Genomic DNA, 24,747 nt, shown 5'->3' with positions numbered 1-24,747 from the left:
TGTTCAATGTGTCTATCTAGTTGAAGAAGGACACATTTTTGTTTTTTCCAGGGCTTTAGAAAGAAGGGGAAGGTTGGAGATGGGACGCCGGTTATTGAGGTCGTTTGGGTCTGCCAAAGGGTTTTTGATAATGGGGGTGATTTGGCCTAGTTGCAATGAAGTGGGGACACAGCCGGTGGCAAGGGAGCTGTTGATAATAGAGGTCCAGTAAGGGGTGATGATGTGTTTGAGGTTTTGGACAAGTTTGGAGGGGAGAGGGTCTTTGGTGTGGGAGGAAGGCTTGAGTTTGGAAATGATGTTAAAGACGTCTTTCAGTGACTGGCTGGAAGTTAAGCCACGTGGCATTATTTTTAGTAAGAGAGTTAGGATGACTGGAGTCAAGGAAATTGGAGGGCAAGGGGGGGGGTGAGGAAGATCAGAGTTTTGATGGGCAGTAGTGGGTGTAGGGGAAGTTATGGTGGAGGGTGGGATATTAAGAGAGATGTTTGGATTGGTGGGAGGGATCACAGTAGAGAGGAAGGATTGCTCAATAAGTTTAATTTTGTCTGAAAAAAAGAGAGCTATTTCTTCACATCTAGTCGTCGAGGCCAGTGGGACAGGTGGGGCGGAAGTAGTTTGATTGCGCACAATGTTGAATAGTTCTCTTGGCCTATTCTGAGCTCGATCTAGTTGGGATCTGAAGAAGGAAGTTTTTTGTCTAAAGATGTGTTTTTTATAGGACGATCTAGCAAGTCTGAGGTGGGTCAGGTTGGAAGGAGAGGGGTGCTGTCTCCATAATCTTTCAGTCAGTCTGAGTCTACGTCTTTCATTATTAAGGTCTGTGTTAAACCATGATTTGGAGGGGATATTTCTTTGCTTTTTGAGTTTGAGAGGGACAAGAAGGTCAAGGGTAGCAGTGACAGCTTTGTTATATTGTTCGGTTAGTTCATTCGTGTTAAGGGAGGGTGGGATAGCGAGAAGCTGGGCATGAAGTTTGAATTCAAGTAAGTCGGGAGGGATGAGACTGAGATTTCTGATCAGTTTCATGGGTTTAATAGTTTTGGAAGGAGGGGGGGAGGCAGAGGTGGTTATGGTGAACAGGATACGGTGATGGTCGGACCAGTCAATGGGAATGATGTTAGATAGGAGGGCTAGATCTTTGCTGGTTATGATAGCGTCAAGGGTGGCTCCTTTGGAATGGGTTGGCGACTGACAGATTTGATTGAGGTCATTAATTTCGAGAAGGTCAGAGAGGAGGGAGATTGAGGGATCTTTAGTATCATTCCAATGGAGATTAAAGTCTCCCAGGAAGATGTTTTTAGATTAGGAAATTGAGGATTGGGTAAGAAGGTTAGATAGCTCATCAATGAATGGGTAGTGATTTCCAGGCGGATTATATATATTGTGAAGGCGAATGGGGGGAGAACCCTGTATTTTGAGTTCGGCTACGAGGTATTCAAAGGAGGCATATTCTGCGTTATTGATAAGGGAGAGCTGTAATTCGTCTTTAAAGATGATAGCTACACCACCGCCTTTTCAGATGGGTCTATCTTTCCTAATGATGGAGTAGCCCGGGGGTGAGAGTATGTCAAGAATGCTTGTAGAGTGGTCATTAAGCCAGGATTCTGTAAGGAACGCAATGTCGATGGATTCGCTAAGGATGGTTTCAGAGATTTCTATGGCATGTCGGGCAGCGGAGCGGCAGTTAACAAGCATGCAGGTGAGGGGTTTGGGAGATGGGAGGGCATGGATGGAGGTGAGAAGAGGAGGGGGTCTAGGTGAGACAGGTGAAAGGGGAATACGACTAGTCCCCAATATGACGGGGATGTTTGAGAAGGGGGAGGCGTGTTCATGGTAGATGAGTATGGAGGGTAGGAATTTTGAAGGTCGCAGATCTCCCGGTGAGAGAGGGTGCAAGTAGTGCGTAGAGGTTTTTGAGCCCGGCAAAGCAAGGGAGTCGTTTTCCACGGTTTGGAGGGGGTGGGGTTTATTAGACCGGGGCTAGCGGTGTTTCTACGGGGACGGGGATCGCTGGATTTGAAGTTGAGGAAATCCTTCCTAAGACGAGAAAGATCTCTGGTAAGAGTGGAGATGTTAAGTTCGATGTTGCGAAGGGAGTTTGAGATAAGAGTGAGGGAGTAAATAGAGTGTGGGGGGAGGAGGTCAAATGGGGTTCGCCGTTAGCTGCAGAGGGGGGTCTGCTCTGAGGAGGGGATGAGCCGAGGCAGGCAGGAGAGCAGGGAGGGCTGTAGTTAAAAGGTAGAAGGAGTGGCATGTCAGGGTAGAGGGGAGATGAGACCTCTGTGGAAGAGAAGTTTGGGGATAGCAAGGAGGTACAGTTGCGGAATGGTGTAGGAGTGAGGGGGGAGCTAATGGGAAGAGTATAGTTCAGGGAGGGAGAGGATGAGTTGGGAGAAGAAGGGTGTGGGGTAGTGTGATTCAGAGGGTGTGAGGCTGAATTGGGAGGGGAGGAATGAGGGGGGGGAGGGAGGAGGAATGGAAGGGGAATCTGGGTGAGGAGTATTGTGATTCTGCGTGAGTGAGGATGAGTTGGGAGAGGAGGAGTGAGGGGGGGTTGGAGGAGGAATGGAAGGGGAGACTTGAGAAAGAGGGCCAGGAGGGTGGAGTAATAGGTAGGGGAATTGGTGGGCTGGTTGGGAGCAAGGGGGATTGGGAGTGAGGGGTTGAGGGGAGGATCAAGGGGAGAGTGGAGGTCATAGTGAGGAAAGAGGGGATAGGTGACAACGTATGCATAGTGTCATTGGATGTTGAAAGGTCAGGGGCGGGAGAGGTGGGCTGGTGGGGCAGGGTCGGTGAGGAGGTGGAGGGTGTGGGGGGCTGCTGGTGGAATTAGAAAGTTGGATGGCCAAGGATCTGAAATGGAGTTTGAAGGTGTTAAGATGGGGTACGGACGCTTGGATGAGGATGTTACTAGTTTTGAAAATGGAGATGTTGATTTCACCACAAAAGGTTGGAGATGGAGTGGTGGAAAGTTTGTCGCCATGGGGTATTTTGGAGGTTTTAGTGACTGGGAGATGTTGTGTGAAGATTCTTTTCCATTTAGAGGGGCGTTTGGAGTAGAAGATGTAATTCGTTTTAATGGGTGCAGTAGGGCTGTAATAGTTGTCAACAATAAGTGTTTCCGGATTTCGAATGAGGAGGTTGTGTTTGAGTTTTTTTCTAGCGTGTTTAGAAAGATTGGGGGGGTACGGGATGTACCAGGAGTTGGGACCATGTTTAGATAGAGAGAGATCCTGGGAGGGGGAAGGGATATTGAGAGGAGGCATAATGGGCAAAGGAAAAAGTAGGGGAGAGGAGAGTCAGATAATCACGTGCGTAGTCAAGGGAGAGGCAGTGGGTTGAGGCTGTGGGGAGAGAGACTTGGGAAGGGAAGAGTGGAAGGACGCAGTATTGGTAAAGGGTAAGGGGAGAATTCGGCAGAGGAAAAGAACAAAGAAAGGGAAAGTGAGATGATATGAAAGAAAGGGGCAGGAATGAAGAGAATATGAGTTAAGTGAAGTACGAAGGAAGTGAGCAGAATAAAGTGACACCCAATTTGTTGACACCCAATGATTAACTAGTGGGGCATTAGCCACATTTCTTCTTACCCGTGATTTATGCTGGGGTAATCCTCTGGCAAACGAGCTTGGTGGGTGCCCAGAGACTCCCTTCTGGAAAAAAGACTAAAACCGGAACCAACTAGAATTGTATGTGTAACAACGTTCTGCCCGAACGCACATCAATTAAAGAAAATGATCAACACCAACTGGCATTTACTCCAAAACCTACATGAAGATTTTTCTGAATTACCATTGTTTGCCTTCAAGAAGGACATGAACGTTGCTAATCATCTGGTAAGGGCAGCCCTACCAGATGAGCAACCATTAAATCTCAAACATGCTCAACCTTCCTCCAATAGTTGGACATCATAAATGCGGCACCTGCACTTGCTGTGACCAGACACTAGAAGGGACCGTCTTCTCTTTTGAAGGGATTCATTGGAAACACGAGAGTTTTACTAATTGTAAAACAAAAAATGTGGTATATGGCATACTTTGTCCATGCCCAAAGTTGTACATCGGTAAGACCACACAAGAAATTCGCCAGAGGATTACCCAGCATAAACCACGGGTAAGAAGAAATGTCGCTAATGCCCCACTAGTTAATCATTGGGTGTCAACAAAGCATAAGGAATCTGACCTCAAATGGACGGTGATATAAAAAATTGAAATGGACAAACGAGGAAGTGACCTGGATGCGAGACTGAGCCAAAGGGAGGCACTGCTAATTATGAAATATAATACTGCGATTAATGGCCTCAACGAAATTTTCAAACAGAGAGTCCCATTGAATTCACACCTTATTGCTAACGCTTGGCTCAAAGAATACACAATTATTCATTTTTTTACTGAAGGAATCATGCATCCATCACTTCAAGTCGGCAAAGGACTACATCTCCCAGACATCCTTCGATCACGTGACGACCAGGAAGTAAAAATCCTCCACCCGCAGGAGTTCAGTCAGTCCTAGTATCGTCCCCACAGAAAGTGTCCCGGTGATTTCTTGCCCAGTTGGACAGAAAGATTTGTGACTAAGGTGAGAGGCGCCACCCGCGCCATACCGACATTTCACTTTATGCCGCGCCATACCGACATTTCATTTAATGCCGCGCTGCGCGCAAAATAGTAAGCAGGAGGATCGCCGATGGGAGGCGCATTTGAACATTGCTAAACCGCTGCTGCAGTATCTGTCTTAATGCCGCATACCGTTTAAGTATATCGCCGGTTGGAGACTTCAGGGATAGTCTTAGAATGTCTACCCGTTGGCAGAAATGCTGAACTAGCTTACATCCACGTGACTTTGTCTCACGGTGATTTGATTAATTCCCACAGGCAAATTTGAAGAAAGAAAGGAAAACCACAAACCTGTATTACATCGAGTAAAGAACAGATCACGGTGCTACTAGGACGCTGTGTGACAGATGGTAGAATGGAGTCCTGATTGCTTGCAACAGGGGTAAGTGGGCTATCTGGCATGTGAAAGTTGCAAGATGGTAGTGTGACTAACCAGTGGTTTGAATGGGACCCCCGTGGTTTATAGAAGGATTGATATTCATTCATTTGATTTCAGGTCCCAAGACAGTTTCACCACGCATGGGATTGGTTGTTGAAAACTTAAGGTAGGGGAGCCTACATTCGGTCAGGTACTTAAGATGAGGCTTTCAAATAGTCTTTTTACAAATTGGTTTGTTTGTCATTTTTTGTAGAGTCGTTATGGTCCTGATGAGAACCCCACCAGGTTGAGGGTTCGAAACGCGTCGACCTAGTCCCAGGTCACCTGAACTAAGAAGCCATCACTGTTTATCCAAATTGATTGATTGTTTGAAATTGAAAAAACATTACAAAAGTTGCTTTATAATTATATTCCATTATTGAAGTGTGATTTTTGTTTCACTTTGATTATTTGATTTTTTCCACTTTGACCTTTGGTGCCCCTAGGGACAATCGTGTAGTATGTATGTGAAGTTTGAAAGAGGTTTGGATGTGGTGTAAGTGCAATTGGTCTAAATTGTAAATGTTTTGTATATATTTTGTGTATATTTGTATATAGAAATTATTGTACACGGTGCTGTCTCACACAGCAAGTATTTTTTCTTCTAAAAATTGAAATATGGAAAAAATTGAGTTGTATCATTAAATGTTGCAAATGTTCAAGCAGATGTTTGTTTTATTCATAAAGATCATCATCAAATTGTTTTGCTCAAAAAAACTATCAGTCCTGGCACACATATTGTTATTTCGAGTTCATCTGGTTTAGCCTGACTGGGTATGAACCAAGGCCCGGTTTTGTTTCCTGTGTATTGTAAATCCAACACTGGCATCAGTGTGGGTTTATCACTTTGAGATGTTTGATACCAATCATCCCTATTTTCAGTGAAGCCATCATGTTTCTGGGGACCTCGTTTTCGCCAATATCCAGCACATGTTTTAAAATAGCTTCCCTGGTCACTTGCACTTGCAGTATTAACGTGCTCATGCAGATATGCCCTCACCTGTAATATTTAGCACCCTCCCATAGGTCTGTTAGGCTTGCTGTAGGGGTGACTTACAAATATTATATGTAGTGTTAGGGGACAAGGTACACGGAGATGTGTGACTTGTCATGGTTTCACTTTTGTCTCCACCAAGAGACGCAGTTTGCAATGGCAGCCTTCCATGTGCTTGGTGATGAGTTCCTTAGGGTGGCACAATTCGTGCTCCAGCCCCTATGGACCCTCTTTAGTACCTCAGACCCTAGGTACCAGGGATACCATTTACTAGGGACTTAAAGAGAGTGCTCAATGTTATGGTAATTGGGGGTTTGGAGGGATAACTGTACAGTTACTACCCAGTGGTTAGTACCCAGTGCACTTCCAGTCGAAATTACATCATTTACCAGGCAAAAAGTGGGGGTGACCATGGCAAAATGGAGTACTTTCCTACACTCATTGAGTTCCCCATTGAAATAAAGTACAGAGGCACAGATCGCAATTGGTACTTTCATCGATGTTAAACGAGCACCAGTTGACATTAAAAACATCACCACCAATGGCAAAGAGACATTTATCACCATCAGGACTTTCTTTAATGGTGAGAGCACACTAGTTGACACGGAGACCATCACCATTGACGCTGATGAACCATAATTTTTTTCTGCCTGTTTTACCTTATATTCATTTCAGTCTCTACCTTCTCCAAGATTGGCATTTGCCAGAGTTTCATCTTCTCCATTTACACCTATTACCCCTTCTCCATTTAGGGACTAGGACTTTGAGGACACTCCATGTCCTCTAGGAGTTCCACTTTATGCAATCACATTAGAAACCCCTCTGCAAACTCCTTGGGTCCCTCTTAATTTGCCTCCTCCTCATCCACATACTGCTCCAGAACTATCACTACTTACACCAAAACCAAAAATGGTGTCAAGACCGACATCTGTGTCAATACTTGGTAGCACACCAGAGACTCCTACTCCACCACCCCAGCAGGACGTACCATGCTTGCCATTAAGGAGCCTTTGCACTCCTGTGAAAAGTAGATGATGATCACCCTCTGAGTCCCCCTCAACATCTAGTGACTGATCATACGTGATTTATATGCGGAGGTCTTGTGCTTCTTCGAGGAGAATCTCACCAGCGGATGAATCACAACTTTTAACAATGTTTTGTTGAGAAGAGCAAATAAACTAAACATTCCTTTGAAGTACCTCAAACATCTATCAAGGATATACTGGTGAGTGTTCTACCAAGAGCATATCGAAAATTGTTACTTTTCTTGGTCCCAGCTCTCCTAGAGATATGTTCTTTGTACCAGCAACTGTCAAAGGTCACACAAAGCCTGCAAAAGAAATGTTAACACCTTCAACAGGATCCCGAATTCTTGAAATCTGAATAGAAGTCCAACTCTGTGATTATCCCCTAGATTAGAAAACATCCTGCATCGCACCAGAGACCGCTGTCCTTCCTGAAAGAAAAAGCAAAAGAAGTGATATAACTGGGAGGAAGATGTGCAACACTATAGCTTATCTAGAGGTTACACTAGACTAGACACTATCAAAGGAAAACTGAATCTTTCAGAAAAGGGACTGTTATCAATCATAAACAAATGTCATGTACCCCCAAACAACGATTCATCCACTGCTAGTCAAACATTACATTTAGGCACCATTGCTTCTGTATCCGTGTTATACCAAATGCAAGGTTCCATATGAAGCCATTGCAGCAAAGCCTGATCAATGGTCTCTGAGACCGAACAATTGGGAGGACGAGTTGTGGCCGACACTTTCAGCAAGGCAGTCTCTGACATGGTGTTGCAGACGGACACATTTTTTTACAAGGTTTCTTTCCAATTAAAGACTCCAATAGCAACTATTGTCACAAATGCATCTCTAACAGGTTGGGGTGTTCACCTAGAGGGTTTGTCCGTCCAGGTACAATGGACAGAGGAATAAGGATCATAATCTCATCAATTTTCTGCAATTTTAGGCGGTCCACCTAGGCCTAAAAGCATTTCTTCCTTCAATGCCATCAGTCATCACCTTGATCCAGCTGAGCAATGCCATTACAATGTACTATCTGTACAACCAGGGAAGTGCAAGGTCAATGACTTTCACTGGAGGCTCGTCAATCTGGCTCAGGGCATTATTAGTAGGTCTGACACTGAAGGCAGTACACATCCTGGAAACACAAAACGAATAAGCATAATTTCTCCGTCGATTATGCGAAAGCCACAAGTGGGTTTTCGATGACACAACCATACCAAACATCTTTGTACAGTGGCTAACATTTTCTCTAGACCTGTTCGCGACAGCAAAAAGCCAAAGATGCTGTGGCTTCGTGTCCACGGCTCCAGAACCGAGATCAATGGGGAATGCCCTTTCCGTTTAATATACAAGTCAAGGAGATTGCTCTTTGCTTTTCCATTACTCATTCTGGAAGTACTCCTGAAGTTACAAAATACTCCGGCCCAAATAATTCTAATCTCCCCACACTGACTGAGACAGTGATGGTACCTGGACCACCTCCAGATGTCAATTTCTGTACAAACAAAACCTGCTCACCAGACTTCATGAGCAAATTCAACATCTGAATATTACATGTTTGAATTTGGCATCATGGCTTCTGAACACTGACAGTATGGACACCTGAATCTTCGCCTGCTTGTATGGAGATATTCAAAGAGGCGAAACTCCCAACAAGAAGCACCTGCTATCCAATGAAGGGGGAATGATTTTGTATATTGCACATTAGTAATAGTCATGATCTGATCTCATTCTAAGAGAATGCCTTCAACCCGAATCTCTTACATCTGGCCCAGTCAAAGTTACAGTTCCCCCTCCATAAAAATGCATCTAGCTGCAAAAAGTTTCTAAAAAGTAGTTGGAACAGATTTCTCTCTTCAAAATAACTGTGATCAAAGATTGTTTGGAAGGTCTCAAAGTGTTCCCTGCTAAAAGAAAACTATTGCCTCCTTGGAACTTGTCTAGACTAACGAGTCTTACTATTGAACCTAAAGAACAATTTACATTGAAGTGTGCGTCTTGGAAAACTGCTTTTTAGCTCTGCTAGCAAAGTAAGTTAAAATCTGTTCGAGGCTGCAGATTCCTTACCTTTCCCAGGCATCAGGCTGGATCCAGAAACTGAGTGTGACGTCGGTGGCGTCAGTTATTACATCGTGGTCACCTATATAGGTGCCAACCAGGTGCGCGGCGTCAGTTCTTTTCTTTCCGTGCCAGTTAGGCGCAGATCTGGGAAGAGCTATCCCTCGCTTTTTGACAGACCATTTTTTGATTTTTCGTTTTGTTTTTTCATTCCCCAACATCGTGTGCGAGTGTGTCTTAGGGGAAGCCCGTGCGGTGCCTGTCACCGCATGATGTCGCTACCAAGCCCCACCTAGTCTGTCTCTGGTGTCTGAAACGCGATCACAATTCAAAGTCCTGCTCGGACTGTCGACCTATGATTCTGAAATCCTTGCTGGGGCAGGCTATGACACTCCGTGCGGCCCAGCAGTCGACACCATTCAGTGAGAGACTGCAGTAGGTGCGGTCCTTATCGAAGAAGAGGAGGTCGCAGGACCATTCCAGAAGCCCCAAGTCCTCAAGGTCCCACTTGAGCTCTTCAGGACACTTGGAGAAAAGGCACAAGTCGTCGTCCACGGCTGGCTTAGGACAACTGGCTTCTTGAGCGATGTCCAGGCAAATTTGATAGACATGCCGTTTGATGGATCCTGTCTTTTGGGGAGACCGCAGACTCTGCCCTAGTGCGATTCAAGGACTCGAACTATGGCCAGATCCTTGGGCCTCTCGTCTACACCTCGTGGCCAGTCTAGCTTTTGCCCCTTTTGTGGCAACAGAAGGGGGTTCCAACCAGGTCAGCCCTACCCCAGACACCGTCCTGCCTAGTCATGCAGGGACATGGGCGCGGTTCATTCCAACCAAGGAATGGAAGCCATAAGTCTGCCACCCTGCCCTCGGCAGTCACAGCCTCAAAGCATTCTTTGTCTGACTCTGCAAGACCACACCACTCGGTGGGAGAATCCATCATCATCTCCCCCACTGGAGGTCCATAACATCGGACAAGTGGGTCTTGCAGATCATTCTAGAGGGCTATTCTCTGCCTTTGCTTTCTTTTCCTCCTCTCATTCTGCCAAATCAAGAACGACTAGCGCAGGATTATTTAATGTTGCTCCAAGAGTAAGTTACAGATCTCCTGGCCAAGGGAGCTATAGAGAGGGTCCAGGTTTCAGAAGTTGGAAGTGGTTGTTATTCCCGCTACTTTCTGATTCCGAAAAAGAACAAAGGGTTGCGGCCCATTTTAGATCTTCGGACCGCCAATCTCTTCCTCAAGAAGAAGTTGCTTACTGTAGCTCAGGTCTTTTCTGCCCTTGATTAAGAAGACTGGATGGTAGCGTTAGACCTGCAGGATGCGTATGCTTACATCCCCATCCTGCCGGGCCACAGGCATTACCTGCAGTTCAAGGCAAGCCAAGAGCACTTTCAGTTTACTGTGCGCCCCTTCAGCCTTACCACTGCCTCTCTGTTGTTCACCAAGGTGATGGCTGTGGTCACAGCTCATCTGTTCAGTTTAAAGGTGCCAGTCTTTACCCTACCGCGACGACTGGCTGTTGAAGGTGCCCTCGCCCCGGGCTGTCATCTCCCACCCTCCCACCTTTAGACTACTGCAGACCTCCTGCATTCACTGGAGTTCCCTATAAACGTGCCAAAGTCACTTCTGATTTCTTCTCTGATGCTCCCTTTCAGCGGGGCTGTTCTGGAAACAGTGGAGTTTCAGGCCTATACTCCCGAGCAGTGAGTCCAGGATATTCAGGTTATGATTGCGATGTTTAAGCATCTATCCTGGATTTCGGTGAGACTGACTGGGGCTGTTGGGCCTCATGGCCTCCTGCATCCTGTTGGTAAAGCATGCCAAGTGGCATATGCTGGCTCTGAAGTGGGATCTGAAGTTCCAGGGGGAACAGCATCAGGGAAATCTCACTGATGTGGTTTAGATCTCGGAATGAACTGTGAGAGATCTGCAGTGGTAGATGAAGAACCACGATTGGGTCAGCGGCAGACCCCTCTACCTTCTCCAACCAGATCTCACAGTCGTGACATTGCTTCTAGTATGAAGCAGCCATCTGGGAGAGGTGGAGATCAGGGGTGTTAGACCTATCTGCCCCTGTGAGTTCCCTCACAATTATTTATTTTGTCCCCTTTGGCATTCCAGTGAATCCAGTTATGTATTTTCTTCTTTTTTAATGTCCACCAGAATTTTTCCAGTGTTCTCGTGGGGGCTAGGTGTTTCTTGGGCCTATTGTTTTACCAAGGCCTAGTTTTCCTCACAGAAAGCAACTGTTAGAACATGATTCCTAAAATGGTGGCTACTAACTGCCATAACGGTCACCTAAGGGTGGCAGACCCATAGGCTAGCATGAGGAAGGTTCCAGAACCAACTAGTAGCTTCCAGGGGTCTGAGGCCAGCCTATAAAAGGCCAGTGACCAGGGAGCCATTTTGGGACAGTATTGGAATTGACCAGTGCGGAGAGAGGCGACTTGAGGAGGAGGATATCACACTAGTAGTGACAAGATCGACCTTTGGGGCCGGCTGTTGCTCTACTGGGAAGTGACCCCTCATAGGCTGACCAAACCCCACTGCCACAGCAACTATATTAAGAAACAGAAGACTCCGTGGCAAGTTTTATAACCATCAGTGACTCTCGCAGCGTGGCTCTCAAGTGACCTGTGAAGTCCTGCCCTGAAGGCACGTGTGCAGTGGAAGCGAACCTGGACACAGTGACACTCTGAATGGTAAAGGAATCAGGGGTCAAGGAGTTAAAACTGCCGCGACTGCAGCACATGAGCCCGGAGTCCACATTGTGAAGAGAAGCGGCGGAACCGGCTGTTGACCTTACCCGAAGGAAGCGCCACTGCCGTGTGGGATCCCTGTCGTGGGATCGGAAGAGGAGGAAGAGCCCAGCTGAACCGTGTTGCCATCCGGAGGAACCTGAGGTAGCGTCGGAAGAGGCGGGGAAACTGCAGGAGGAGGCCGGACGGGGCGGAGCCTTCGTGCCTGAGGAGAGCGTCTGCGAGGATCAGGAAGCGGCTCGAAGCGGCGGACTGAGGCAGCGGTAACGGAGCAGCGGTTCAAGGGAGAGACAGTGGCCGCCGACACTCGTATAACGCAGCACAAGTGGGCAGAGAAGCCAAGACCCCACAAGTAAGCGTGGGAGAGTGGTCGGGCGGGGAGGAGCAAACGAGTCCCTGCCGGAACTTACCCCAAGTAGCTGAACAACCGGGGACACGTAAGGAGACAGCAAATTACCTGTGTGACACTCATTTAGGAGATATAGCAAACCCGAGACAATCCTCTCAGTGAGGGGGTGATCCATGTGAGAAACTACCTGCCCATAACGGAACTTGTGAGGGAGAGTAAGCTGGAAGCCGAGGGGCTTCAGGGAAACGGGAGGTAGCGAACCAAGTGGGGATCACCAGAGAGTTCTGGGGGAACAAAAGGTGATTGGTGGTGAACATCCTGGAGGGTGGAGGACACGATATCCGAAAGGCTGGCAGCACCTGTGTTTACTCTGATGGGCTCAGTGGTTTAATAAGTTCGTAGGGTGTTGAGAGCTGTTCTTCAAGGATGTAATATCTTGCTTGTCTTCTCCAGTAATTCAACTACTCGCACCAGAGCCTAATTGTGATTGTATGGAGCTGTGCGGGGGAGCTGCACCTGGCGAAATGTAATGTACCAGATATGATTTATTGTAAAGAAGCCTGTTTAATTATCAACCCGAATAGATGGGGAATGTAAGAGATTGCAACTCTAAGTTGTAGGGATTTCTCAACGTGACCTTCATACTTGGGGGTAGAGAAATACTGAAATTGCCAAATGAATTTTGCGATGAACCAATAATTGAATGTGATAAGGTTAAATGATCTGAAACTGAAACCCGGCTCTGAAGAAAAGAAAGATACATCAAAGAATTTTATAAAAGGAACCGGTATTTTTCTAAACTGGTGTGGTGTCATTATTTTGGTTGGTCATTCACTGGGTTACTGTGGGTGAGATTGTAAGCACTACACAAAGCCTCGAGGGGGTTTAGCTGATGCTGCTCTGTGCCAGGCTACCCTATGTAGTCTAGAAAAACCTAGGTCTAACAAGGGGACAGTGGTCTCCAGTGGAGTTGGGGCTCTGCTTCAACTTGTTGGAGCATTGAGCAGTTTGATTGGCAAGGAAGGCATTTCTTCCATCTGTCAAGAAGTTATTGCAGTTGTTCACGGACAACACCACCACTATGTGCAACTGCAAGAAGCAGGGCGGGGTGGGGTTGTGGACCCTCTGTAGAGAGGACCTGCGTCTCTGGACATGGCTGGAACAGCAGGGAATAACCCTTGCAGACAAACTCAGTCATCGATGTCTAGTCAGTTGATGACTTTTGACCTTACTCCTGAAGCGCAGTTCCAGTTGGCCTACTGTAAGATAGTATACGCCTGCCACGTGCAGAAATTTTTGTTATACTGTATGGAAAGGTCTATTGACCCTCTTTCTGCTTCTTTCCACTATTCATTTGTCCATTCTAACCCTTGCCCAGCAGGCCTCTTCTTTGGGTACTCTTAAGGGTTATCTTTCTGCTCTATCTACTTTTTTGCAGCTGCCTCTCTCTTCAGATCTCCAATTGTAAATCAGTTTTTGAAGGTGCTGGCTCACTCGTTTCCACCCATGCCATTTGTTATGCCTTTGTGTTACCTCAATTTGGTCCCCACTTTTCTTTTGTGTGCTCCCGTCGAGCCTCTAAACAACCACCCTTTCCTCCGGCTGCTTACCATCAAGACAGCCTTTCTAGTGAAAATTACATCTGCCCCGAGGGGTGAGTGAGTTGCAGGCACTATCTTGTATGCCTCCCTACATGATGTGCTTTTGAGATAAAGTGGTGCTCCCACCCAGGCTTCTTGCAAAGGTGGTGACCCCATTCCATCTGGGTCAGTATCGCGTTACACACCATCTTTGCTCCCCCCGCTGTGGAAAAGTAAATTCTGCCATGTTCTGTGTCCCTACGTGTCATCCATCATATGTTATGTGTGCATGATTAATATGCATATGTATTACCTATGTTCGATTCAAGACGCAATTATAGTTGTGTCCACCTCTAGTATGCCAGTTTCCAGTTCTCGTGAATACTACGAATATCAGGTCTATGTAAAGCTACGTTGCCACGTCTCTCAGTGTGCACGTTATTTCATTATAAAGTCCCCGTTTCTAGGCCTCAAAAGGGCCTGGACACCAGATCCAGCTCCTGTCTCCTGAGCCCTCGCTGAGGAGCCATCCAGCCCCCACCTGTATCCTCGACCCTTCACTTACTTCCTGCCTTGCAGTGCCCAGTTCAGCCTGGCTCTGCCTCTGAGCCTGCCAAGAGTATGTTATGGTTCCAGTTATCAGTTCAGTCCTCCTTCTCTACATTCCTAAGCTACTGAATCGCATCAATAGTTTCCGTCATTGTCTAGCTTTTACGTCTCCATGTAAGAGAAATACTGCATTTAATGATCATTTAATATTCTTCATCACGCACTACATGTAGAATAATGCATGCTTCAGTCTTAGAGTCCGTTAGCCTTTCCCCTCCTGACTTCTAGTTTATATCAACATGTTCCCTAAACATCAGATACTAGATACTGCTTAGGTACATGTCGCCCTGACTCTCCAGACTTTAGTCTCTGCTCCTAGCACAGAGTTCATAGCCCCCAGTTTCACCTAGTGATACGTCATTGCCAGTTTGCGCGCACCACCAGGTTAGAGGTCCCGGCTCCTTAGGTAGCCCCCTCCAATGTTTCCGCCCATTCATGACATATTCTGTTACATTTGCATCACATGTCTATGTATACGCCCTGTTACACCCACTGTTACGCCTACTGCAATGTAATGCTATGTGTTTGCGTTATGTATATATGCTCATGTATTGTTATTAAAAACACGCGCCGATCCTGATCCTGCCCCGGCAGCGCTGCCATCCTATTCCTGTGCAGGTTGTCCTGTTCCTGTCCTTATGCTGTATTAAACCTGCAAAACTCCTACTACCTCGAATTTTGACTCTTATTTATTGAGCTATCTGTTATTCATTTATGCATTCAAAAATAGGGTATTATTTATTTATTTACCACATAATGGCGCCCGAATAGGGACTTGCCCTTTCCCCACGCGCCGGTGAAGCCACGCCGGCCCCCTGACCCTCTGCAGCCGTGACGGAACCATACCGTGCACATGCAGATATTTCTGCTTCAAGTATCCCTCAGGCCCACGGAGGAAACGGAGGAGGCGGTCCAGCATCCAGACGAGGCGGTGGAGGAACGCGGCGAGTCCCGACCAGAGCCCAAGCCAAGAGTCCGAGGTATCCGGAGGTCCACCCGTAACTGAAGTCCGAAGTCCGTCGTCGTCGAAGCAGTCCAGTCCAGTCCGAGGCCTTCCGTTCTTGCTGCCCGGTGAGTACCATTACTGGGGTAGTATCTAGACAGGGTCAATCTAATTGACTCTGGTCCGTGGGTTGGTGGTACCCAGACACACAAACGAAGTGTCCACTTCGGTGGATACGGGTCCTGACGTGTCTCTTTATGAGACCGGTAAGTTTCGTACTGTTTCAGCAGTGCATCTAGTTTCTGTTCTAGTCAGTTCAGTTCTCGAGAAAAATTCATGCATTCTGTTTTCCTGTAGTCCGTATTCCAGGTGGTATTCTGTTCGAACTGTTATTTATAATGTTCTTCATGTATCTTGATGTTGTGGTATGAGTGAGAAGTGATTTTCGTGTTTATTGTGTACTGTATTGTGTCCAGATTATAGTTCAGTCATGCCGCTGTTTTCAAAATTACGTCAGTTAAAAACTAGAAAGGGTTTGTTAGAGGAAGCAGTTCCTGTCCCGCCTAGGGACAGTCCAGGTCATTTTATGTATCAGAAGCATGGCATAAGTGCCATACTATATCTAGATTTATGGGTAGAGTATACAAAACAGTTAGAAGAAAAGTATAGATGGCCCGTATCGGGTACATGGGATGCCGAGTGCATCATGCGAGTAGAAGAGGCATTATGGAAAAAGAAAGCCAGACAATCACAGAAAGATGCCATCGAGCTATGGCGTAAAGAAGCTCATAAAAGAACCGAAAAAGAAATCAGAAAGTCAGAATTAAGTAGAGAATCTTCAGAACGAGCACAAGAAAAAGAATTAATCGAGATAGGTGAACAAGTTAGAACTGAGCAATCAGACAGACAGAGGAATGCCCTCATTAAGGGTATGTACCCTCTTCTTGCCGAGGGCTTGCCAAAAGCGACCCCGGAGACATCCAGCAACTTTCCGCCACCATTAGTTCCGATCAAGTTACGTCACAAACAGACCGCAGCTGATATTTTCATCTCGTCCTATTTGGACGACACAGTCCCGGAATATGCAAATCCCGTTCCTGCTCCGCCAGTCCCTGTAAATCAGGTAATTCCTGCTCCTCCAGACACCGGGGTACCCTTTGCAGTCCCCCCGGTTCAGCCCGCCATACAAGTCCAGCCCGCATTTCAATTTCCCACCCTGCCAGGACGAAAAGCATCAGTTGATGATTCTAGTCTAGGGGCCGCAGGAGGAGGTCCTCCTCGAACCCCGCCGCCACATAAGCGTTTAGATGCAGCCGCATTACATATGCAAGCGTCACAACGTACGCCCAGACTGTCTGTTGCAGAAATAAGAAAATCCCTTGCCGAATGCTGTTATGACCCAGTCCCAGGCGAAGATGATATGGTTCTATATTCATTACGCGTAAGAAATGTGGCCGAGTATCTAGTCACCCTACCAGATATGAAGGAAGATCTAGACAGAATATATCGTTTCATCCGTACGGGGGAAGATCCAGAAAGTATTAGTGACGTCATGTCCCACAGGAAAGCTGAGACCCAGCTCATGGTATTAAAGTTCCTGATCAATTGCCTAATAAGAGAACAAGATTACCCGTCCAAAAATCCGGCCGAAATGAAAGCCCTGATGAAGTGGAGTAATAGTATAGCCGAGGGTAAGCATAAGACTATCAGTGCTATGGAGAGTATGTACAAGAAAATCCGTAGAGAAATAATAAAGATACACGAACAACGTAAAGCAGCACAAGTAAGCGAGAAAGAAAGTAACTCTGATCCTGAAGAGGTAGAGGAGGCGAGAATTCCGCCAGAATAGCGTATGTAGGAAAATCTAGATTTCCAAATCGCCATTCACGTCTAGAACCCAAGTCTACTTTCCATCATCCAGCACCAGAACAAGGTTCTCTAGAACAAGTGTTTCAAGCTACCGATCACATTCTGAAATCACGAATCGGTTACAGCGAGTTAAGTACTATGCATGAACAAGAACTAGCCCGATCGGCAGTCCGATGGGTTACTGATTCTACCACTTTTCCAGACGAAATAGTGGCACAGATGTTTCTGAAATTGCCCCCAGCCGAGCAGCGACTGGTGGGTATGTATATGATCCAGCACCTCATTACTCTGTATGAGGGTCAGCACTCCGATCCAGGTCCGCTACATGATATCCTGAACGAGTTACTCCAGTATAGATGGAGAGGTCTAGGTACCGATTTAATTAGTGTCATTCTAGAACAGCGCCACAAATATAGAACGTTTCTGAACCCGCATTTTGTTCATGTCTCACCCCCAGAAAGTAAACCATTTTACATAGACAGACAGAATCCGTTACGAGAAGTCCACCCAGTTAGAGGAACGGGTGGCGAAATGCAGCGAGTGTTTGTATACACTCCGATCACGAAGATGGAACTTCTAGAGATGAAGAAATTAATTCCCTGTCATGATCCAGCAGGGTTCCATAGAGAATTAAAAGACATGCTCCGTATGGGAGAATACACGTACCCAGATATAATTAAAATGTTAAAAGTTCTGTTGCCCGCAGGGGTGTATGAAAAGCTCAAGGAAAAAGACTGGGAGGTGGGAGAGAAAAAGATCGATTGGGCAGTCCTAGAAGCTGAAGATAAGATACGAGTACCAGGTACCGGTCTCGGAGATAAATGTAAAGAATTACCTGAATTATTGATTCAAGTTTTACCCAGATTATTAACAACTAAAAAGGAAGACTGGGATGCAATCTCAGCCTGTAAACAGAAACAAGACGAGATATTAGTGATTTTTATTCTAGATTTGAGAAGTGTTTTAGCATCAACAGTGGCCTCAAGACAAGTAGTGAGTCATACCCTCACCTTTTTGTCACTAAATTAGTCGAGAATTCAAGTCCACCAATTAAAAATCGAGTTCTGAAAGTCGAAAGTACCTGGCAAGCTAATACCCCGTCCCAAATGTTGCAAATGCTCCAATACCACCAGAATAGAATCAGAGAAGAACAGGAACACGAGAGAAAACGTATGAAAGACACGAAAATGAAAGTACTAGTTGCACAATCTGTTCCTCAAAACAGTCAGAAGAGGGGTCCGAATCAAGCCAGTCATCCAGCAGCTCCCGTTAAGGGGACCTGCAATTATTGTAAACAGCCAGGTCATTTTATAAACGAGTGTGCAGTTCTGAAACACAACATAGCTACCGGTAAGACTAAAGAAAGACCACGTCCGCCTAGACAGGAACAAGTTTCACAGACTCCTCAGCCACAGAATGCACCACAGACAGTTACGGTACCGCAGCCTATTGCTGCAACACAGCATGTTACATCGCAGATGTACCAGTATGCACAGTCCGAGTATCCAGAGTATCAGCCATATTCATGAAACAGCCTAGAGAGGGAGGTAGGCTTGCCTCTCATCGAGATACCTGTAGATCAAGAAGGTCCCTATGTTCATAGTCAAGTATTAGGGAAAGACAGAAAGTTTTTGATTGATACAGGGGCAAGTAGGACCACAGTTAGTCACGCCGAAGTTCCAGGGGCTCCGCTCTCAGGCTCAAGAAATGTTTCCCTTGGATTTTCAGGAAAGCCTATCGTAAATGAGATCTCAAAGCCAGTTTCTCTAGAAGTAGGTCCATTGTCCCGTACTACTGATCTGTTACTTACTAAGTCATGTCCGGGAAAATCTACTAGGCATTAAGACACTGAAAGAATTAGGTGCAGTTATATGCTGTTCCCCAGAGGGAATACGATTGTTCCTACGTGACTTTAAGGGTCACTATGTATTACGAGATTTTGATCCGAGATTGTCTAATGTTCCACAGCATCTATGGGCGCAAGGTCCAACTGATGTAGGTTACATGCAAATCACACCCCATCGTGTGACTCTCAAGCCAGGTGTAGTGTTACCACGAATCAGACAGTACAGATTGCCACCTGAGGCTGTAGCAGCCTTATCCAAAATTATTGACGAGCTCATGGCTCAAGGAGTGGTTGTAGAAACTGACTCCAATGTATGTAATTCTCCGATCATTCCAGTCATGAAACGTACTGATCCAAATGCACCCCCAGTATATCGATTAGTGATTGACCTACGAGAACTTAATAAATGTATTATTCCTCAGTACCCAGTTGTCCCAGACATCTCTTCCCTATTAACAGCCATTGATTCCGAAGCCACGTTCTTTACTGTAATCGACCTCAAGAACGCGTTTTTTAGTGTTCCCATTCATCCAGACAGCCAGTTCCTTTTCGGATTTTGTTTAAATGGTAGGAGCTATAAATTCACACGAGCTCCTCAAGGTTTCACAGAAAGTCCTAGCATTTACAGTCAAGCACTTAAGAGACAACTAGACAACATTCACATGCCAACTGACACTGCCCTGCTCCAGTATGTCGATGATCTACTGATCACAGCCCGTTCTGAACGTGCGAGCGAGCATCCCTTACAGTCTTGTATTTCCTAGCCGAGATGGGGCACAAGGTGTCCCCTTCTAAGCTTCAATTTTGTGTCCAGCAAGTGGTATACTTAGGACACTTACTGTCCAAGAGGGGTAGGCAGTTGACACCAGACCGTATCCAGTTAATAGCGAGTCTTCCTCAGCCCAAGACCCAGAAGGAGGTACGTGCTTTTATTGGCCTTACTTCTTATTGCAGACAATGGATTCCTCAGTATGCATTTCTAGCCAAACCACTGATACAGTTAACGACACAGGAGGCAGCCGTATCGACTGTCCTCCCTTGGACATCTGAACATACACTTAGTTTCAATGAGTTAAAGAAAGCCCTATGCCAAGCTCCAGTTCTAGCTACACCGAACTACAGTAAGGCTTTTACACTTTTCGTTACTGAACGCGAAGGTACAGCATTATCTGTTCTTACACAAGATCAAGCAGGACAATACAAGCCATGTGCTTATTTTTCGAGCACATTAGATCCAGTCGCCCAGGCTTTGCCTGCGTGCCTCAAGTCAGTTGCAGCCACAGCACTAGCTATCAGACAAAGTGATTCCATAGTCTTAGGACACTCCCTGACAGTACAAGTTCCACACTCCGTGGAAGTTCTTTTAAACCGAACACAAACTCAGCACTTGACAATTGCACGTTTAACAGGTTATGAATTGACACTGTTCCAGCCACACATAGAAATCAGACGCTGCAACGTTCTGAACCCTGCTACACTGTTACCGTCAGCTAATTCAAATTCTGCCACACATGACTGTGTGGAAGTAGTTAACATCACGACAAAGCCAAGACAAGATCTGACAGATATTCCATTACCAGATCCCGACCTGACACTTTATGTGGATGGTTCATGCATGAGAACTAGTACAGGAGAACTAGTCGCCGCGTATGCAGTGACTACTGACACTGAAGTTATTGAGACACACCGCATTGACACTCTGTCCGCTCAAGCAGCAGAGCTGGTTGCTCTGACACAAGCCTGCATATACGCCAAGAACCAGAAAGTTAATGTTTACACGGATTCACGCTACGCATTTGGAGTCGTCCACGACTTCGGAGTGCTCTGGCAGGAGAGGTTTCATGACTTCTCATGGAACCAAGATTCAGCATGGTCTCCTTATTCAAGCTCTGTTAGACGCAATACATTTACCGACATCCATTGCTATCATGAAATGCAAAGCACATACGAAAGTTACTGACATTATTTCCCAAGGTAATGATCTAGCAGATCGCACAGCCAAGCTTACAGCACAGACTCCAGACATTCAAGTTAATCCGACACAGACACATACTCCAGATCCGACTACATGTATGACAGTTAAGGACCCTACACAAGATGTCATAGACATACAGTTACATGCTACTCCTGAAGAAATTAAGAAATGGTCCGAACAAGGAGGGGTCCAGACAGACCAGGGATGGTTGACGAAGGGTAGAGCAACATGGTTTCTCCCCGACTCTATGGTTCAAGTCATTATTAATACCGCACATAGTCCAGCACATTTAGGAGAAAAAGCTATGTTAGACAGTATCCAGAACATTTGGTTCAACAAGCATTTACGAGCTGCAGCCAAGCAGAAAGTCCGTACCTGTATGATATGTTGTCAGTTTAATCCAGGTAAAAGTGTCCCGGTGGAACAAGGTGGATTCCAGCCCCCTGACCACCCTTTTGAAGTCCTCCAGATGGATTATATTCAGATGGAGCGATGTCGAGGTTTCAAGTATGTCCTTGTAGTTGTATGCGCTTTGTCCAGGTGGACAGAAGCATATCCAGTCCCAGATTACACAGCCGCGACCACTGCCAAGCAGTTGGTTCGTGAGTTCTTCCCTCGTTATGGACTCCCTAGGGTCGTATATTCTGATAACGGCCAGCCATTCTCCTCAGAGTTAATGAAGCACGTTTCCCTTTTGTTAGGGTACCAGTGGAAGTTTCATTGTGTACGCCATCCTGAAGCAGCCGGTCTCGTAGAGAGACATAATCAGACCCTGAAAATCCGTATCGCAAAAGTTTGTCAAGAGAAAGGTGTGGACTGGCTAGTAGCTCTGCCAGTCGCTTTATTTTATATGCGCATGGTCGCACATTCCAGATCAGGTCTGTCCCCGTATGAGGTCGTATTCGGCCGCCCCCCTAATATGTGGGGTACTCCTAGACCCCGAAGTATTACCGATGTTTCAAGTAATATGCTGACAGATTACCTAGCTTCCTTGATGTCTGCCCTCAACTCATGTCGTTCACAGGTTGCCGCCGCATTTCCAGACAATACCGAGGTGGCACCGCATGAAATCGTTCCGGGATCCATGGTGATGGTGAGGAATTTTGACAGATCAAGTCCGCTGGAGCCTCGCTGGAAGGAGCCCCGACAAGTCCTCCTCACCACCCGTACAGCCGTGAAGTTGGAAGGTCGCAAAGGCTGGGTGCACCTTTCTCATATAAAACAGTTTAATGGACTGAAACCCGTCTTAAAGAACATTCCCCAGGATTTGAAAGATTGCCAAAGCATTGTTCTCAAGGACTGTCCCGCAAATGACAATGTTACTACACCCCCCCTGTTAGAGAAAACTCCGCAGCAGGAGTATAAACAGAAATTAAGGTCTAGTAAAATAAGTCAGTCAGTTTGATTGTCTAAGTCCTCCCCTAGGTGAAACGGTTAGACTGTTTCTGACATGTATAAAATAGACCCCCATAGTGAGAGAGTCAGTCAAAACTCAATCCGATGTATCGTTTTCCTAAGTTTCGTTTTATTTCTCAGCATTATGATTTCCTGCACCAGTTATGCGTTTTACCTGTATCTTCCAGTTCCTCATGTAAATAAGCCTTCTAATGTTACAGTAGAGCACACGTTTAGTGATCTGCCTCCTCATGAACTCTCTTACCGCCTCGCTATGCGAAATAATACTTTTATCCGCATGTTACATTATTCACACCAGACCAGCAATGCCACTAATTGTTGGGTGTGTGGTCGACTCCCCCCTTTCCAGACACCGAAAGGAGTTCTGCCACTCTTTCCTTATCCTTTTTCACATAATGGTTCGTGTGGAGCATGGTCCACGTTAACGTCATCCTCAACAGATATGTCTTTTCTTAACAGTACATGTTTCCCAGACAAGCAAGGTCTCCCTCACCGAACAGGTTTAGATCTAGAAAATGAAGTGTATAATTTAGGTAACTATTCGTCGAATTTCATGGTCCTGAATGTTCAGTCTGATTCTACTCCAGACTTACCTGCTATTTCAGTACTACCAGTCAAAGGTGAATTATGTGTCCGTAATTATGGTTCTGTACATGTAGGACATAGTGATTGTACTACTATTGTCAAGTATAGTGACAGTGGGAAATCTATTTTCAAAGCTTCACGTCATTCTTATTTTATTTGTGGTCAAACTGCATATGTTCGTCTGCCCCTCGATTGGGAGGGAACCTGTTACATTGCCTTCCTACTGCCACCTGTTTTCCTAGCCCCATCTGATTATCACAGAAACACACATCTAGTACACATTAGACATAGAAGGGAGTCCCCAATTGTCGATTATACTGAAACTGCCCTAGAACAGTATACAGATTTCAATAGAGGTTTCTTCTTCTTTATAGGACCTATCCAGAATAGTAAACTGATCCGTAGGTTAACAAGAACCCTTGAAGCTGTAGTAAATGAGACTGCCTCTGCTCTAGGTAACTTAACCGAAGAACAATCTGCTATGAGATTTGTCGTTTTGCAAAATCGTCTCGTCCTTGACGTCATACTGGCCGATAGGGGCGGGGCCTGTAGAGTCATCGGATCTAGTTGCTGCATTTTCATTCCAAATAACGCGCCGTCTGTTTATTCAGCTATAACCAGACTCCATAAAATTGCCCATCTGATACACCAAGATCCAGGCACCTGGACATGGTCCGGTTGGTTCTGGAATATAATTTCCGCATGGGGATGGAAAATATTGTCCTTCCTAGGTATTGCAGTAGCGATCATATTCAGCTGCTGTCTCTGTATACAATGTGGCCCTGCGATTTGCGGCATTTGTGCTACCTCTTGTATTCCTAGTCCCAAACCCCGTTCTAAATCCCGTTCCAGGATAATTTGAGACGAGCAAATGATCCTGTATGAAATGATAGAGGGTATCATGAATATTGATGTTTCCTGATGGAAACGTAGTGACAAGGAGGGAATGTGGAAAAGTAAATTCTGCCATGTTCTGTGTCCCTACGTGTCATCCATCATATGTTATGTGTGCATGATTAATATGCATATGTATTCCCTATGTTCGATTCAAGACGCAATTATAGTTGTGTCCACCTCTAGTATGCCAGTTTCCAGTTCTCGTGAATACTACGAATATCAGGTCTATGTAAAGCTACGTTGCCACGTCTCTCAGTGTGCACGTTATTTCATTATAAAGTCCCCGTTTCTAGGCCTCAAAAGGGCCTGGACACCAGATCCAGCTCCTGTCTCCTGAGCCCTCGCTGAGGAGCCATCCAGCCCCCACCTGTATCCTCGACCCTTCACTTACTTCCTGCCTTGCAGTGCCCAGTTCAGCCTGGCTCTGCCTCTGAGCCTGCCAAGAGTATGTTATGGTTCCAGTTATCAGTTCAGTCCTCCTTCTCTACATTCCTAAGCTACTGAATCGCATCAATAGTTTCCGTAATTGTCTAGCTTTTACGTCTCCATGTAAGAGAAATACTGCATTTAATCATTTAATATTCTTCATCACGCACTACATGTAGAATAATGCATGCTTCAGTCTTAGAGTCCGTTAGCCTTTCCCCTCCTGACTTCTAGTTTATATCAACATGTTCCCTAAACATCAGATACTAGATACTGCTTAGGTACATGTCGCCCTGACTCTCCAGACTTTAGTCTCTGCTCCTAGCACAGAGTTCATAGCCCCCAGTTTCACCTAGTGATACGTCATTGCCA

At 45.9% G+C, this 24,747-nt stretch overlaps 1 protein-coding gene across 5 annotated transcripts in view; it reads left to right on the top strand.

The window, feature by feature from the left end:
- Window positions 1–24,747, top strand: part of LOC144818631 (poly [ADP-ribose] polymerase tankyrase-1) — a 682,266-nt gene that overhangs the window by 414,778 nt on the left and 242,741 nt on the right. The gene's annotated exons all lie outside the window — the stretch shown is intronic.

Source organism: Lissotriton helveticus, chromosome 2_1 (genome assembly GCF_964261635.1).
Source record: "Lissotriton helveticus chromosome 2_1, aLisHel1.1, whole genome shotgun sequence".
NCBI classification, from domain to species: Eukaryota; Metazoa; Chordata; class Amphibia; order Caudata; family Salamandridae; genus Lissotriton; species Lissotriton helveticus.
This window is presented reverse-complemented; position numbering and strand designations above follow the sequence as displayed.